Source organism: Hemitrygon akajei, chromosome 7, assembly GCF_048418815.1.
Source record: "Hemitrygon akajei chromosome 7, sHemAka1.3, whole genome shotgun sequence".
Lineage (NCBI taxonomy): Eukaryota > Metazoa > Chordata > Chondrichthyes > Myliobatiformes > Dasyatidae > Hemitrygon > Hemitrygon akajei.
In genome coordinates this window covers 9,325,583-9,333,031 of record NC_133130.1, presented here as the reverse complement: position 1 = coordinate 9,333,031, position 7,449 = coordinate 9,325,583, and positions in this window count along the sequence as shown.

Genomic DNA, 7,449 nt, shown 5'->3' with positions numbered 1-7,449 from the left:
GTCCCTACCTTAGAAATTAGTAGGCTTTCCTATAGCCATTTTACTAAGCACCAAGTACCTTTCTAAAAGCCTCTTAAAAGACCCTATCATATCTGCCTCCACCACCATTGCTGGCAGCCCATTCCACGCACTCACCACTCTCTGAGTGAAAAACTTACCTCTGACATCTTATCTGTACCTACTCCCTGCACCTTAAACCTGTGTCCTCTTGTGGCAACCATTTCAGCCCTGGGAAAAAACCTCTGACTATCCACATGATCAATGCCTCTTAACATCTTAGTCAGGGCACTGAGTTCATAGGTCAGTGAGTTATGCAGAGACTGACAAGGTTCTGCAGAACTTTCAAGCCACACACATGATGCTGGAGGAACTCAGCAGGGAAGCAGCATCTAGGCATGGAAGTGAACGGTCGGTGTTTCAAACTGAGACTCTTCATCAGGACTGGAAAAGAAGAGGACAGACGCCGGAACAAAAGGGTATGGGAAGAGGGGAGAAAAGGAGCTGGCTGGTGGGGGTAGGGGAGAAAGGGAATGATGTGAAAATCTGGGAGGTGATAGGTGGAAGAGGCAAAGAGCTGAACGAGATGAAATGTGATAGGAGATATTAAATGGAGGGAGGTGGGAAATAAGAGAGAGACTTGCCCATTAACAATAGTGGTGTTTAACAGAATCTTAGAGAAGTCATACAGGTGTGCAGAGATTGGGGGGGGGGGGGGGAGAGGGCTATTGTGCAGCCAGAAGGGATTTGATTAGTGAGGTGTCTGGTTTAAATCAGCACGTCATGGGTCGACCCTGTTCTATGGATCGGTGACTACACTGGATACAGATTGGTGAGCATATTTCACAATGGGAAAAGATAGGAGATACCCTGAAAGTAATCATTCTCGCTGAGTACCAGCTGTGGGTTGGGCGATAGGTTGTTCAGTGATTGAATTTTGCAGGAGAGGAAAATGGCCACTGGCGCAGAAGGGGAATTGAGACCTGGCTGAGGGGACGTAAGGAAATTCTTGCACCAGAGGGTGGTGAATCTGTGGAATTCATTGCCACAGACAGCTGCGGAGGTCAAGTTACTGGGGTGGGTACATTTAAAGCTTATGGTACAGATCATTCATGGGCCTGGTGAATGGGGGTAGGATTGGAGGGGCCAAGTGGTCTGCACTACTTGTGCTGTCATGTTTCACACCAAGGTCATAAACTAACAGAGGTAAGCAGACACTGCTAAGACTGTGATCTTTTGCAAAGAAAAACTTTATTTTTCAGTTTACCAATTGCTCAATTAATACATTGATGGCAGGTCCTATCTTTTACACCCAGCTAGCTTTTTCACTCAGCTCCATCACTGGTGCTAAGGGTTGACTTCCTGGCTACCTCTTGATGATTAAGTTCCGATCAAGGAGGTTGGTCTCTATGCTTTCAAAGAGCTTGGTCCCCTTGTCAAGGTTATATCCCTGCCCAATGCTTGGTCCATTTGAAAATCTTGCCGAAAATTGTTTTCATATTAATCGTCATAGTCAATTATTTCGTTCTCAGTTCCTCTCTTCCCCTTTTTTTCTTCTTTTTTTTCTTCTCTTCTTCTAGTGGTCTTCCTCAGCGGAAATATTCCATCTCATATTGCCTTTTCTCATTGGGGTTGGCCGCTCTGCAGCCATCAACACATGCTTGCGGACAAATGAAAACAAAGATCACTTTCAACACTGTATGGCATTCCCAGCAAACTTTAGGAAGAAAACTTGATAATGGACAAGGGAGACATCTGGAGAGCAATCCCAGCAGAAAGTAAGGAGTGGGGTGGAGGGAGGAACTAAAAGTGTGCTTGTGATGATGGTGGAAATGACAAAGAATGAAGTTCTGGATATGGTTGTATGGGGTGTTTGGTATGGACAAGAGGAACCTGTTATGATGCAGTGAGGGCACAGTTTAAGTGAGAGGTGTAGTGGAATTGGTTGACACATATACGTAGATACAGTGAAAAGCTTCTCTTGCAAACTGTTCATCTAGATCAGATCATTACGCAGTGTGATGAGGCAATGGGTGTTGACTGCATCCACTTCAGCAAGACATTTGCGAAGGTCCTGGATATGAGTTTGGTCAAAAAGCTTCAGTGACTCGGCATTCAGCATGAGGTAGTAAATTGGATTAGACATTGGTTTTGTGGGAGAAGCCAGAGACTGGTAGCAGATGGTTGCCTCTCTGAATGGAGGACAGTGGCTCGTGGTGTGCCGCAGGGATTGGTGCTGGGTCAAATGTTGTCTGTCATCTATATTGATGATCTGGATGATAATGTGGTCAACTGGATCAACACGTTTATGGATGAAGTAAAGATTGGGGTGCAGTGGACAGTGAGTTAAGTATATCAACGCTTGCAGAGGGATCTGGATCAGCTGGAAAAATGGGCTGAAAATGTCAGGTGGAATTTAATGCAAACAAGTGCAAGGTGTTGCAGTTCAGTAGGACCAACCAGGGAAGGTCTTATACAGAGAAGAGAAGCGTACTGTGGAGTGTGGTAGAAGTGGGAATAGAGGTACATATTTCATTGAAAATAGTGTCAGAGGTAGATAGGGTCGGAAAGAAAGCTTTTGGCACACTGGCCTTCATAACTCAATGTACCGAGTACAGGAAATGGAATGTTATGTTCAACTCGTATAATCTTGTATAATGAACTCCTAATCTGGAGCATTGTAAGCAATTTTGGTTACCTACGTGCCTACAGGAAAGGTGTAAGCAAGGTTGAAAGAGTACAGAGTAAATTTACAAGGATGTTGTCGCGCCTGGTGGACCTGAGATAGATTAAATGGGTTAGGACAGCATTCTTCAGGATGTAGAAGATTTAAAGGAGATTTGATAGGAGTTTGCTACACTATGAGTGTTATAGATTGTGTATATACAAGTAGGCTTTTTGTACTGAGGTTGGGTGGTGCTTCAACCAGAGGTCATGGGTTAAGCTTGAAAAGGTGAGACATTTAAGAAGCATATGAGGTGAAATTTCTTTGCTCAGAGGGTTGTAAGAGTGTGGAAAGAAGCTACCAGCACAAGTGATGCATGCAAGCTCAATGTCAACCATTTGCAAAGTTTGGTTAGGTACATGGATGGAAGGGGTATGGAGGGCTATGGTCCCAGTGCAAGTAGGCAAATGGTTTTGGAATGGACTAGATGGGCTGAATGGTCTGTTTCTGTGCCGTAGTGTTCTTTAGCTCTCTGCTTATCACCTTTTTGGGGCTGTACTGCAAGCCCCAATGACCAACAGACATTAGAGCAGGGAGATTGCAAGAAGTATTGGCTTGTGATGGTGGAGCTTTTAACTTTCCTAACCGAGTCTGGGATTGCCATAGTGCTCAAGACTTAGTTTGGGTAGACTTTGTTCAACAATGTTTCCTCGGCCAATATATCGTGGCCTTTTACTGGACAGAAGGTAAGTTTGACCTTCTCCTCGGAAATAGGTCAGGACAAGTGGGTGAGGATCAGGCTGATGATCACTGACATTTGTTGTTTTGCTGCAACCATACCGTGCAATACACATAAAAATAGACTAAGTTACAATAATAGATACAAAATAAATCAATAATGTCAAGAAGAGCCATTTAGTGAGGTAGTGTTCACGGGATCTTGGACCATTCAGAAATCTGATGGCGGAGATGAAGAAGCTGTTCCTAAACTGTTGAGAGTGTGTGTTTTTTATTTATTTAGAGAAACAACACAGAATGGTCCTTCTGGCCATTTGACCACACCACCCAGAAACCGCAACAATCCCAATTTAACCCTATCCTACTGACGGTACAACTATTACACTGACCAACTAACCTACCACTACGTCTTTGGACTGTGGGAGGAAATAAGAGGACCTTGAGAGAACCCAGCATTTCAGGGGGAAGATGTACAGAGACTCGGCTCCCTGAATTCCTACTTCCTCTCATAGGCCCTTTCAGCTCATGAAACACAGCAATCCGTTTCCCATCTATTTAACCCTAGCTGAATAATAGTACAATTTATAATAATCAACTAACATTCTAACCAGTACATCTTTGGAATGTGTGACGAAACCAGAGCACCTGGAGGAAATCATAACTGTCATTGGAAGAACCTACAAACTCCTTATGGAATGGTACAGTAATTGAACTCCGAGCTCCAGAACACCCCAAAATGAAATAATGTCATGCTAACGACTATGCTACTATTGTGCCTTGAATTGGGTTGATGCTCTTGGGCTTTGCAGAAAAAGAGGTAACCTTAACAAATGGAATCCTTGCAAGGTTCACTGCGTGGACTCTTTTTTTCTTTTACATAGCAGTCTTCTCCCCAATAAACTTTCACACCCTGACTAATGAAGAGCTTATCAACTTCCACCTCAAATACATACAACAACTTTGCTTCCTCAGCTGCCCGTGACAATGAATTCCACAGATTCACCACTCTCTGGCAAAACAAGTTCCTTCTAATCTTGTAATATTGTATGGAACTGTTCCTGTCCGTGTACCTGTCCAAATGTCCTTGTGTTTGATGTAATATCTCACTAAAACCATTCCTGTCCATGTGCCTGTCCAAATGTCCTTGTGTTTGACCTAATATCTCACTAAACTAATGTTGAAATACAATGTTGGAAAGCATATAGTCATGCACTTTGGTGGAAGAAATATACAGGCAGACTATTATATAGATGGGTGGAGCATTCAAAATGCAGAGATGTAAAGGGACTTGGGAGTCCTTGTGTAAAATACCTGAAATGTTAACCTCCAGGTTGAGTCAGTTGTGAAGAAGGCAAATGCAATATTGACATTCATTTCTAGAGGTATAGAACATAAGAGCACGGACGTGATGTTGAGGCTCTATAAGGCACTTGTGAGACCACACTTGGAGTATTGTGTGCAGTTTTGGGCTCCTTATTTTAGAAAGCATATAATGACATTGGAGAGGGTTCAGAGAAGATTCACGGGAATGATTCTAGTAATGAAAGGGTTCCCGTATGAGGAACATCTGGCAGCTTTTGAGCTGTATTTCCTGGAGTTCAGGAGAATGAGGGGGGATCTAATGGAAAATTCTGAACATTCAAAGGCCTGAACAGATTAGATAAAGCAGTTATTTCACATGGTAGGTGACTCCAGGACAAGAGAGCATGACCTCAAGATTGAAAGACGTCCTTTTAGAACTGAGATGCGGAGAAGTTACTTCATTCAGAAGGTGGTAAATCTGTAGAATTTGTTGCCATGAGCGGCTGTGGAGGCCAGGTCATTGGATATATTTAAGGCAGAGATAGAGAGGTTCTTGATTAGCCAGGGCATCAAAAGGTATGGGGTGTGGGGAGTGGGGATGACAGGAAGAATTAGATCAGCCCGATTGAATGGCAGAGAGGCCTCAATGGGCAGAATGGCCAGCTTCTGCTCCTATATCTCATGGTCTTATGGTGTAAACAGTTCCCATCCGTGTAGCTGTCCAAATGTCCTTCTGTTTGACCTAATACCTCGCTAAATGGTTCCCATCAAATGTCAGAGTGTTGGAACTAGTATCAATATTCTTACACATAAAGTGTGAAAGAGAGATGAGAGTGGATATTGGACCACTGGAAAACAGAGAACCATTGACAGAGGACTGAGCCACTGAGCCACTCTCAAATTCATTCAAATTTAAATTCATTGACAAACCAGGTAGGACTTGCACGGTGAGCGGTAGCGTACTGACGAGTGTGGTAGAGCAGGGTGATCTGGGAATGCAGATACATCTATAATTCCTTGAAAGTGGTATTATAGGTAGGTAGGATAGTAAAGCTGTAAATTTTACTAGCGCCGTTGGGAATGGTTTAATATCTTCTTCGGCTGTCCATCGATTTAGATGTTGACTAAGGCCTGGGCAAGGTTGTATGGAAGACCAGCAGTTGCCCATACTGCAAGTCTCCCCTCTCCACGCCAACGATGTTGTCCAAGGGAAGGGCAAGGGCTGATATAGCCTGGCACTGGTGTCGTTGCAGAGCAATGTGTGGTTCAGTGCCTTGATCAAGGACACAACACGCTGCCTCAGCTGAGGCTCGAACTAGCGACCTTCAGATCACTAGACCAATGGTTTAACCACTTGGCCACGCAACAGCACGTTAATAAAATATGGTTTAATATAATATGGCAGGCAGGGTGATGGGAACCAGGATGATGGAGCTGAGGATGAGCCAACAGGTTTACAAGTAGATGATGCGTGTAACATGAACGTAAGGAAGGACAAGCCAATGATTGGGTACAAGTGCAAACAGAACAAAGAGTTAAATTGTACCACAGAGGCAAAATTCAAAAGGGCAAAGAATGCAGGACTGAAGGTGCTGTATTTAAATATGCATAGTAATCGAAATAAGGTGGACAAACTCGTGGTGCAATTAGGGATTGGTCAGTATGACACTATGGGTATCACTAAGTCATGGCTGAAAGAAGACCATAGTTGGGAGCTTAGCATCAAAGGATATACTTTGTATCAAAAGGACAGGCAGGAACACGCATGCCGTAGTGTGGCTCTGTTGGCAAGAGACAAAATTACATCTTTAAAAAGAGGTGACATACAGTCAGAGAATGTTGAATCTTTGTGGGCAGAGTTAAGAAATTGCAATGGTAAAAAAAATTATGGAGATCATATACAGGCCTCCCAATAGTAACCAAAATGTGGGGTTGAGCTTGCAAAGGGAGCTGGAAAAGGCATGTAATAAGGGTAACAACATAATTGTAATGGGGGGATTCAATATGCAAGGGGATTGGGAAAATCAGGTTGGTGTCAAATCGCAAGAGGGAGAATATGTTGAGTGCCTATGAGATGGCTTTTTAAAGCAGCTTGTTCATGAGTCTACTCAGGGAAAGGGTATCTTCGTTATGGTGTTGTGTAATAACCCAGATCTTATTGGGGAGTTTAACATAAAAGAACCCTTATGAGGCAGTGATCATAATACAATTGAATTCATCCTGCAGTTTGAGAGGGAGAAGCATAAGTCACATGTATCAGTATCACAATGGAACAAAGGGAATTACAGAGGCATGAGAGAGAGAGGAGCTTGCCCAGGTGCATTGGAGGAGGATACTGATGTGTACGATGGCAAAGCAGTGATGGCTGAAAATTTTGGGAATTGTCCACGAGGCACAGGATAGATAAGTCCCACAGAGGAAAAAATTCTCAAATGGCTAAGGTAGTCAACCATGGCTGATGAAGTTAAGGACTACGAAAAGTCAAGGGAAGGGCATATAAGGTAGCAAAAGTGAGTGGGAAGTTAAATCCAACAAAAGGCAACTAAAAAGCTATAAGATGGGAAAAGATGAAATGTAAGGGCCTACTAGCCAATAATATAAAGAAGGATACCAAAAGATTTTTTTTTCAGTTATATAAAGAGTAAAAGGAAGGTGAGAGTTGATATTGAACCACAGGAAAATGATGCTGGTGAGGTAGTAATCAGAAACATAGAAGTGGCAGATGAACTTAATGAGTACTTTTTACT